This window comes from Manihot esculenta, chromosome 3, assembly GCF_001659605.2.
Source record: "Manihot esculenta cultivar AM560-2 chromosome 3, M.esculenta_v8, whole genome shotgun sequence".
Classification (NCBI taxonomy): domain Eukaryota; kingdom Viridiplantae; phylum Streptophyta; class Magnoliopsida; order Malpighiales; family Euphorbiaceae; genus Manihot; species Manihot esculenta.
The window spans coordinates 17807931-17819968 of NC_035163.2; the positions used below are offsets into that span (position 1 = coordinate 17807931).

Consider the following 12038-nt stretch of genomic DNA (forward strand, 5'->3'; position numbering starts at 1 on the left):
GTTGTATTGCAAATTTTCTACAATTTAATATCCACTTTCATCGATCAATCATATTATAGAAATTATATAACGTTAACAAAAAGTGATAATATTTCAAACATATATAAATATATGTATTTTTTATTTTTTAAATTTATATAAAAACATAGACATTAATTATTTTATAAAAAAAATTACTAAAGCAATAAAAATTAATAACATTGTTTTAGAAATATAAGACACCGTAACAATTTTAAGAATTTAAATATATAACACCTGTTTTAATAATTAATTGACTAAAATATCGTTTTTACTACTAATTTTTATTATTAAAGTTAAATATAATTTATTTTATTGATTTGTAAAAAATTATATATTTAAAAATCAATATTTAATTTAATATATTTTCTATAAATGATTGCTTTATAAAAATAAATATTTTCTTTTCATAAATTTATAAATAAAATATAAAAGTTTCGATAAGTTTAATATATTTTTACAAACAAAATAATAAACTACCGGTACCATCAATTCGAAGCCCTTAATCTCATAAAAAATAACATATGGGTCTTCCATTAATCTGGGATACACTAAAATGACACGTAGGTTATCTGGATGAAGTCACCATCCCATCAAAAACTGCCACCATACTTTTCAGGAGCGTGTTCTTCATTCTCTTAATCAGTGAGTGGACAAAAATCACTCTCTTTATCGATCAGCACTGCCAAAGCTTTTGTCCAAAAACCTTAAAGAAGACCCAACCCAATCCCAATCAATAACAAAAACATATGAAAATCCATACTTTTCTTGGATTCATAGCCTAGAGAAAGAAGGAAGAGGAAGACGATGAGAAACCCATCAATGTCTGCTTCTTCAGGAGGAGCACAAGCAGTGACAATGGCCAAGACACCATGTTGCAGCAAGGTAGGGTTAAAGAGAGGGCCATGGACACCCCAAGAAGATGAGCTTCTAGCCAACTACATCAAGAAAAAAGGGGAAGGTCGCTGGCGTACCTTGCCAAAAAGAGCTGGACTTCTCCGTTGTGGCAAAAGCTGCCGCCTCCGATGGATGAACTACCTCCGTCCTTCTGTTAAACGTGGTCAGATCGCCCCTGATGAAGAAGATCTCATTCTTCGCTTGCATCGACTTCTCGGAAACAGGTGAGTTTTGTATACATACATATATAACAATTCAACAAGAAAATATTAGTGGATTTCTTGATTGTGTTACTTCAATGAGTTCAGTCATAGACAGCTCTAGGGTTTCATCTTCATGAAAATGGCTTGGTTCACTCGTCCTTTCTCTGTTTATCATCCCATTAGAGAAACCTAGATCAGGAAACGATCTGGGTTCTTTCCATTTTACCTCAAAACCCTATCTTTTCTAGTAAATTTATCTGGGTTTTTCCTATTATAATTCATCTCAAGAACCTGACAAGAATAAGTTAACCAACAATCATACTCATCAATGTCTTGCACTCCACTATAAATATGCGTCTTATGTGTTTGCAAACACTTAATGAACTGATGATATTCACATGGTAACATCAATATCTTGTACTCGACTGCGTACAAATAAGTCGCTTGTGTGTCTGTAAGCACTTACTGAACTGTTGAGACTCAAAGAGCCTGCCAATAGAGGTAGATGATAATGGCTACTTATAATTCATCTGGGTTTAAATGCATCATTTTCGTTGGAAATGTTTAACTATCTAAATTTGCAGTGGTACATTATGTTTGGCTTATATAGGTGGTCATTGATAGCTGGGAGAATTCCAGGGCGTACAGATAACGAGATCAAGAATTACTGGAACACTCACCTGAGCAAAAAGCTGATAAGCCAAGGAATGGATCCAAGAACCCACAAGCCCCTCAAACCTGAATGTCTTGATCAAAACAAAGCTTCTTCATCTAAAGCAACAAAGAGCAAAACATCAAGCCCTAAGAGTAATAATAAGAATCCAGCTGCTGGGGCTGGTGCTGGTGTGGAAGAAACCCCCAGTGGGGACAAAGAAAATGTATACATCGAAAGCACTTACATAGATTATCAGTATCAAATTACTGGAAATAGTAATCCCAACCATGGATATTCAAGTTTGCTGAATTCTGGTTATGGTAATTGCGGGATGGATTTCAGAAGCATCATTCATGGGCCTATCAACGAACATGGAGATATCAATTACTGCACTGATGATGTCTTCTCTTCGTTTCTCAATTCACTCATCAATGAGGAAGCTTTTACTAGCCAGCAACATCAACAAATGCAGCAACAAGACAATCTGATTGTGCCCACTTCGGATCCTTTGGTTTCACTCGGTGCTTCAACGTTTGGCTATGGCCCTAGCTGCGAATCTGAGCTCATGTCCTCCACTTTTAACCAAAATGATCCCCAGCAAGAGGGTTAGTGACCATCTCCAATAGTAGCGTGTATATATATATACACAGAGATATTCCTAATTAGGCTCTTTCACTAGCTGAAGAATGGAATTGATTTTATGTTGGTTATTTAGTCATAAAGAACGCTAGGGGATGATCCATCGGTTTATTATTTTATGTATGCTATGTTGCTATCTATCTATCTATCTATCTTTGGTTTTTGTATTTGAGCATTCCATTTTCAGAACAATTTATAACTTAAATTTACGAGTGAGTGAGTGAATGAATACATAATACATATTTACACCTTTAAATTTTATTAAAAAGGTTTTTTGCATTCTGTACTTAGAAAAAATCCCATGATCCATCGTCGGAGACCCTTAACTTTATTTATACACTTCTGCTCTACAGTTAATTTCTACTCTTACCAGTTGCCTGCATACTAGGATCGATACTATATATATATGAAATTTGCAATGTGAACTTATCTTCCCATGCACATGGGGATTCCCTTGTATTATTTTCTTGCATTTTTTATCAGTTTTTTTTTTAAAAAAAAAAGCTAAAAAATTATTAATGAAAGGAAAAAAAAAAAAAAAAAGGAATTAGGGTTCCAAAACTAAAACCATTCCAGAAGCCAAAACCCAGAACGTCAATGCCAACCTAAGGGCACAACAATTTACTTACCAAAACCAGCAGAAAAATTATAGGAAATCACAAAAGAACAAAACTACAGGAGAAGCCCCTAATAACCCAACTGGCCTAAGACAATGAGCAAAACATGAAAACATTTTCATGACTGATATATAAATAAGTTATTGATTAAATAGAGTCGTTAAAAAGACAAACACTCGTTTTAAAGATGTTTTATATTAGAATTTAAATTTCAAATCTCTAATTAAAAGAAAAAGATATGTATGATTTCATCTCATATTTTTTAATATATACGTATGAAAACTTATTTAATAATGCTATTTATGCAGTTGCAACCTCCCTGAAGTTAATTAAGAACACAGTAAATTTAATGGAAAAGGAAAATTTATAGATTTAATTTATTTTAATTTAGTGATATTACACATGAATTTCTTTATTTTTAAAAGTAAACTATTTGGTCTTATAATTTTAAAAACCAATAAATTAGACTAATAAATGGGGAATGTGTGTGTATATATATACATTAAATCATTCCTCCTATTTATATTATTTAATTTTATTTGTCTATTTAAAAAATAAATATAATATAAAAATAAAAAATATTTATTTTTTTAAATAATATTATATAATAAATTCATAATTATATTATTTCAAATAATAATTATATACTAATTTTGTTTTCAAAAAATTTATATGCTTATTTTAATAATAACATGACTTATATAATATATACATTTATCAGTTATTTTAAATATCAATAATAACAACTAAAAATTTTATACACTTAGAATAAATAAACTGTCCCTAACCATCAACTAATAACAATAAATATTTAATTGATTTTAAAAAAATAAATATTCTCTCAATTCTATAATTTTTATCTGTTTTTTAATTATCTCAAAATTATTATTCATTTATTTTTTAAATTACAATAACATTTAAATTGATTATTATAATTCTATTTAATTTTATTTTATTTTTTAAAAAAATTTTAAAATATCTTTTAAAATTTAATATATTTAAAATTAATATAATTGAAAAATTAATAAAAAAATTTATTTTTTAATATGTATAAAAAGTTAAATAAAATTTATGATTAATTAAATATATTAAACGGTTAAATTTAGGCTCCAATTAGTTAGTTTTGGGCTGACCTGCCCGAAAACAAGATTTTAGATTGGGCTTACAGTGGGCCAACTACAATAAGCCCAAACCTAAATCTTCACACACACATAAACGTAGTTGTGATTTTCCATTGAAATTCTATTTTCTATTTTAATTTCAACCATTGTTCTAAACTACTCTAATCGGTAAAAAATCCTATTTTAAAATTAAAATGAATCCATAGATCTCATAAAAAATAAAGAAGGGGAGAAATATTTTTTTTTAACATTAAGATATATATATTTTCAATAAATCTTAATTAACCCAAAGACTATTAGCTAATTAAACGTGTAACATTAAAACACAACTCTTTTATTTTTTTTCTTTAACTCTTAATCCCATGATTTAATCACTAAACTATTAACAAACAATAGTGTTGGCTTATCTAAGCTAATTAATCTGAAAAATCCAATTGACTGGCAAATTCATATATCAAAGGAAACTTTCCTTTGAGCTTAATTACGCAGCACGCAAGTAATAAAAACACAAAACTGTAGCAGAATTAAATAGTAAAATAACCACATGAACAAGAAAAAACACTGAAATAATCAGAAATTAAGAAGAACAACAACAAACAGAATTAAATAGCAAAACAACTACATCAACAAGAGAAAACACTGAAATAATTAGAAAGAAGAAAAAATAACAACGTAACTATTGCCAACAACAGTTGAAAACTAAAATATTGAAGATGACTTACCCGACAACCTTGTACGTAGTCTTAATATTGAACTATAAAGTGACGTATTTGGAGTTTAAATTCTATTGGCTCTCTCTATATATAGTATTGATAAAAAGGAAAAAGAAAAAAAGAAAAAGGTTGGAAGTGTATATTTGCAGAATGTATGTTGTCATGAGAAGAAGCCAATGATGATCATAAATGGGGTCAAGAAATGAAAAGAAAATCATGGTGTTGGCAAATTATAAAGTTATGAAAGTTGCAGAGAATTTATTTTCATAATGTTGTATGAAGAATGGGGAATGACAAGTGTAGGTTTCAGGTTAAGAAGGGAAGGAGGAAGTATGAATTTGACTGGTAGATTTGTCGGGGGGTTTACCAGCTGAGCAGGTGAATACTGGACCAAACAAACTTTCTAAGCTAAAGTGTTAGATTTTGTTAGACAGAACAACCTTTCTTTCGTACAATCCCTCAAAACAAACGCTGCTCTTCTATATCTGCCTGTCATTCCAAAGCCCATACCTGTCATTTCATTTTATAATTATTTTCTACATTTTTAAATTTGCACTTTTACATGCATTTTTTTACGTCAGCAATGACCCTCAATAAAAAAAAATTATCTAAATTCTATTCATATAAATTTAAAATATTAAAGGTCATTCTACTTAAAATTTCTAAAATTTACGGCCTATTTATATTTTAATTTTAATTTTAATTTAATTAGCTTAACTTTTACGTTAATTATGATGTAATTTTTGTTAATCTACACATTTTTCAATTTGATAGTCTATATACCAATAATCTAACTGATATGTGTAGTATTATTTTATTAATTGATTGAAAAAAACTAACGTATATATTATTTTATATTTTAATTTATACATTTAAATTTTATATAAATTGATAATTTTAGCTAATTTTTAAAATTAAAATTAACAATTTAATTATTAAATAAATAATTTATATGTTTAACAATAAATTTTAATAAAATATTACATTTAATTCTATCTAAACGCTATTTAAAAATCAATTAAAATTATACAATATAATTAATCTAAAATTTAAATGTTTAGATTAAAATATAAAATAATATAAATGTTAGGTCTTTTTTAGTCAATTGATCATTAATTTATATAAATAATAATAACAAATGTAGACTATTAAATTATCATATAGATTATTAAATTTAAAAATTTACAAATTGATTAAAATTATATGAAAATGTAAATATTGAATTAAATTAAAATTAAAATATATATAAACATACACAAAGGTTGAAATTTTTGAATTAATTGCCCAAAATTAGATGATATTTCAGTTATCTATACCTTGGGTGATCCACTGTAAATCAGGTATAAACAAGTATTTCATCACTGCAAAGCAATGGGTTTGGATTTTAAATTGTTTCATCTCTGCAAGGGGTTTGGATTAGCGCCCAAGGTGAAGGCGACCTTTTTTGACAGAGTCTCTACATGTTTGGCAACCACTATGTTTTTTCAGCTATCATCGTGGAGAGCCTGTTTAGTACTGTACGTGATAGGAGAAATTTTACGATTAAAAAACAACAATTTTATTATAGATATTGATCTTATGAATTATAGTATAATCAATAACTGTAATATAATTTTATATAAAGAATTTTTAAATCATTTTTATACTATTGTAATTATTTGAATTAATGCTTCAAAATATAAGTCCTTTTAATTATTTGTAATTGCCATTGTTATCGCCATCGCCCCACACCATCCATATCACCTCTAACAAATTCTAGGTTGCAATGCAATTTCCAAGTTCCTCTAAATTTTGTTTACTTTCTAAATCTCAAACTCCCTCCAAATTAATTACCCCCTTCGTAGTTGGTATCATCAATCAAACACCACTTTTTTCAAACGCCTAAGAATGAATGCATGGAAAGATTGGGCATTGGGCAGAAGCTATGGTGGGTACAATGTTGAGTAGAAGAAACCTATGAATATGGCAGAAAGGAAACCAATGGATTGCCAATTGAATCTGATTGAAAGCAAAATTAACAAACAAAGGCTCTTCAATGTAGCAACCCATTGCAATCAATCTATCTTTCATCTCCATCGGAGCCAACGCCCACCGATGGTATTACAACCTGCGCTCTTCTACATCGCAACCCATTAATCGAACTCAAGGCTCTTCAGTATCGGAACCCGTAAATAGCTCTTCATCACATCGAAGCTCAGTTTTCTATTGGCTTCTTAAGATCCTCATCGACAAATAAGATTCCATCTGAGTTTTGATAAAGCTGGGATAATGAAACTGGGTTTCATGGATGAACAATACTAATTTTGTTGAATGAATATGGGTTTGATTTTTTTGACGAAGAATTTGTGTTTGATAAATGAATGTATTGTGTACAATGAACTTTGAGTACTAAAGTTAATTTTATAATTTCTAGATGTTCTCACTGACTTATTTACCTTTTTTACTAACAGATTTATTAATAAAAGGATTTACCATGTTATAAGAAGTGATAATAAAAATTAAATATCTCAAATTCAATAATACGGAGGAAATACAAATTTAATAACGCATCAAAACTTCTGAATTTAACATTTGTTCTTTACAAAAAAAATATTTTCTTTTTTAAAAAAAGATATTAACATTTTCGATAATTAAAGTTCCTCTTAACAAATTTTGAATCAATTGAGTCCTCTAAATTTTCAAATGCATCATATAATCTCCTAATTTCATGAAAAGTCATGAAATTTAGATCAAGCTTATGTGCAAATAGCCATTAACTCAAGGAGAGCGGAATCTCTTCCTCTCTAGTAATCGATGCAAGGTAATTATTATATACAAGTTTAAGTAACAAATGATTATTGTCTTCTAAATTAAAAATATAAATCTTATTTATAGATATAAATTTAAAAGAAAGTATTAATTTCATTGGTTCTTCTGTTTAAAATAAAATTGAACTCATAAGAAAATAAAATTAATTTATAATTATTAGATTAGATGTTTTTTTATTAAATTTTATGCATAATTAAAGTGTATATATATACACATGACTGCAAATACAAATATTTAATTTAATTTAATTATTTTTCACCAGTAATGCATGAAACAGAAGATTATTCTTATTGATTCTAAATAAATATCCAAGGCCATACAAGATGAAAATAACTAACCTAGCTAACTATAGCTGAGCTGGTAATTGGCTTTAATAGAAAGTTAACCAACTTTTTTAAGTTACAGTTCAACCAACTTTCTCATTTATCTCGTGATACTCCCTCTCAAGTTGAATATAAAAGTTTTTTATATTCAACTTATTCAACAATGGTTTAAATTGAGAAGTATGCAAAGTCTTGGTAAATATATTTGCAACTTGTTCTTTGGATCACAAGTATCCTAGTTGAATTACACTTGACAACACCTTCTCCCTTATGAAATGATAATCAATCTCAATATACGTTATGTTGAAAAAATAGGATAAAATAATAAAATCTAAGTCGTGTTGGACATTATCCTTAAAAATTTATTTTGTAATCCCCAAGAATTAAACAGGTTCTTTTGAAATTTAATTTTCAGGATCAAGACAATAAGGATTTATCTCTAATTTATAACTCAGGAGAAAACATAAAGAAGAGAGAATAAAGTAGAAAAAATAGGATTGTCTTTCTTTGTAAAAATGAAGGCTATTTATAGTGGAAAAATGACCGTTGTAAACGGTTATAAAAATCTTGAGATAATAAAATCATAACGGTCAGATTTAATATTAGATTTAAATATCAAACCTGCAACAGCAGAAAAATCTCATAAATAAAATTTTCGACGATCATAAAATTTTCAACGACCATAAAATCTTTAATGACCATAAAATCTTCAACGACCATAAAATCTTCAACGACCACAAAATCTTTTGAAATATAAACTAATTATACAACAATTCCCCACATATTTCAAAAAAATTTTCATTGCTAGGTTTAAAAATTTAGTGTATATGTTTCGAATTTGATGTCTTTTTAGAGTATGAACCAGATCTAGATTAATAAGACTTAACATACAGAGTAATTGGTGAAATTTTTGTTTCTATGAATCAAAAACTCTTTTTTGTATGCTAATATCCCATCAATCTCATAACACTCCACAGATCTTGTTGTCAAAACTATTTTGCACTAAAAGGCCATGCGCGCACCTGCTAATTCATAAGTGCTCTAGAGATTATGCCATAATCTCATAGAAGCGGCTCCACTTCACACTTATATAGGTGATATCATCAAGTGTATACTGTAATTTATACACCACCCATAAGGGATATGAATATCATTAAGAGCTTTTATCTCATCCTCTCATTAATGCAGTTTAGCACTTCTCACACAATAGGAAGGGACAATGACAAATAGTGCTAGCAAAACTAACAAGTGACTTGTTATTACCCATATGAACCTTTTTTATGGGATTTCCAATCACAAAGGTTAGGTTTCTATCACTGTTAATTTCAAATTGGCTCAAGTCACATTCCCCTTGATATTTCATCTATTAGTTTTCTCCCTAAATGTTTAGTTAGAGGATCGGCCAAATTTACTTCTGACTTCACATAATCAATGGAAATAGTTCCATTTTTCGGCAGCTGCTTAATAACATTATGTCTTAGATGAATATGTCTATTTTTACCATTGAAAGTTTTACTCTTTGCAATGGCTATTGTCGTTTGGCAATCACAACGCATTGATACAGATGATATTGATTTTATTCCTAACAGAATATCTGCTAAGAAGTTTCTTAGCCACTCAACTTCAGTTCCAGCTAATTCCAGAGCAATAAACTCTGAATCCATAGTGGATTTAGCAATGATATTTTGTTTGGTTGATTTCCATGTAATTGCACCACCTCCTAGAGTGAATACATAACCACTAGTGGATTTTATCTCATCTGAATATGAAATCCAGTTAGCATCACTGTATCCTTCTAATACAACGAAAAATCTACCATATAAGATACCATAGTTCATGGTACCTCTCAAATATTTCCCTAGTCTAACTAATGCAGCCCAATGATCATCATTGGGATTATGTGTATACCTACTCAATCTACATACAGTATAAGCTATATCAAGTCGTGAAAAATTCATTAAATACAACAAACTCCCTATGATCTGTGCATATTTAGATTGAGCAACAGAGTTACCTCTATTTTTTTTAATTGACAGTTATGATCATAAGGGGTACTAATTGGTTTAATATTGAAATGTCCAAACTTCTTTACAAGCTTCTCAACATAATGTTCTTGTGATAGTATTAGACTATCATTCTTCCTTATAATTCTAACTCCCAAAATCATATTTGCCTCTCCCATATCTTTCATATCAAATTTAGAGGCAATGAAGGCTTTTGATTTACAAATTATATCGTAACTCGTACAAAAAATAAGTATATTATCCACGTATAAATAAATAATAACATATTCATCATTTATACATTTTGTATATATACACTTATTAACTTCAACAGAGGAAAAATCATCATTCAACAAAACTTGGTCAAATTTCTCATGTCGCTGTTTGGGGACTTGTGTTAAACCATATAATGATTTAAGAAGTTTGCAAATTTTATTTTCTTGATCAGAAACAATACAACCATTAGGTTGTACCATATAAATTTTTCTTCCAAGTCTCTATTTAAAAAGCTACTTTAACATCAATTTGATGAATAACAAATTTATGTATAGAAGCTAAAATAATTAATACTCTAATAGAAGAAATTTTAGCTACAGGAGCAAACGTGTCAAAATAATCTATATTTTATTTTTGAGAAAAACATTTTGCTACTAGTCTTACTTTATACTTTTCAATTGACCTATCTGAGTTATATTTTCTTTTGAAAATCTATTTACAACCAATAGGTTTAGCTCTTGGAGGTAAGTCTACTAAAGTCCACGTACCATTTTGAGTAATAGAATCAATTTCAGTTTTAATTGCTTTTTTCTAAAAAGGAGTTGATACGGATCCAATAGGGTAAATTTCTAACAATGGTGTGGAGCAAACTTATGTCATTCAAATGGATCTAAAAGGAGTTCAAAATCATATTCATATGATCCATATGTATTTGGGGCGTGCTTCAACTCCTATAGGACAGATTTGGTGCAACACTTACAATCATAGGCTTAGGGAGCCTAATCAAGCCCATGGGCTAAAACTACACAAAGGGAAGCCTAAAGTGAAGATCAAGTAAGGCTTTTGTGAAGATTCAGCTTTGTTATGATGGGCTTGCTATATTTTTATTATTTAACACTTGTTTTATTTTAGCTTTGTTTGGACTTGTATTCTGGCCATACTTTATCTTTTAAGTTTTAGAGTGTTGGGCCATGTTTTGGGCTTATGTGTTAATACTTATGTGTTATTTTAGTGTGTGATTGGGCTTGGGCCTTATGTGCTTAAGTCAGGTCCAAGAAGAGTATCTTAGAGTTTTATTCGTTTTTCTCCTTACTATATAAAGATAAGAAACAATTGTAAGAGGCAGCTTTTAATCAAAATTTCAGAATTCTTCTCATGCCTTTGGCGTGTATTGCTTTGAGTGAGAGTGAGGATTTGCTTTCATCAATTGCACCAGGAATCTTGGCTTACTTATCAACTATTTGTTGTGGCGTTTGTCAGATTCTCATCTAAATCCTTCAATCATTGGTGTTTCAGCTTCTCTAAGTGTGGGGTGCCATAGGAGGTGGGTTTATCAAATCTTTGGATTCCATATCTACTTGTGCGTGTGGGTTTGAGGCTTGTGCTATAGGGTTCCGCGTCAGGAGTTTCAAAAAATTTAATAGATTCAAAAAAACTTAAGGGTTTATTTTCAACAAGATAAATATAAAAGACATTTCCAAAAGAAATATCTTTTTTTTTAATCTTTTACTTCTTCTTAAATCTTCATTATTATTTTAAAAATCATTTTCATAAATATTTTCATTAGATTCATGGGAAAATTTCTCAACTTTTAAAGGAAAAATATGTTAAAAAAAACTCAGCATTTTTTTATCTCAATTATAGTGTTACAATCAAACACATCACTTTTCAAAATAAAAAATCTATATGGAGCACTATGTTCAGTATAATCTATAAACATGCAATCAAAAGTTTTTGAACCTATTTTTCGTTTCTTAAGATCAGGAAGAATTATTTTAGCAAGACACCCACACTTTTAAATATTTTAAGTTAGGTGTATAAACTT

At 29.0% G+C, this 12038-nt stretch overlaps 1 long non-coding RNA gene across 2 annotated transcripts; it reads right to left on the reverse strand.

The window, feature by feature from the left end:
- Positions 1 to 529: 529 nt before the first annotated feature.
- Positions 530 to 5196, reverse strand: LOC110611421. 2 transcript variants are annotated; one of them, XR_006350179.1, is made up of 3 exons: positions 4873 to 5157; positions 2018 to 2348; positions 530 to 1889 (listed from the first exon to the last, which is right to left on the reverse strand). It is a non-coding gene; the product is annotated as an uncharacterized LOC110611421 (long non-coding RNA). The 2 variants fall into 2 exon arrangements; XR_006350178.1 differs by having other exon boundaries at positions 530 to 2348; positions 4873 to 5196.
- Between the last annotated feature and the right edge of the window lie 6842 nt (positions 5197 to 12038).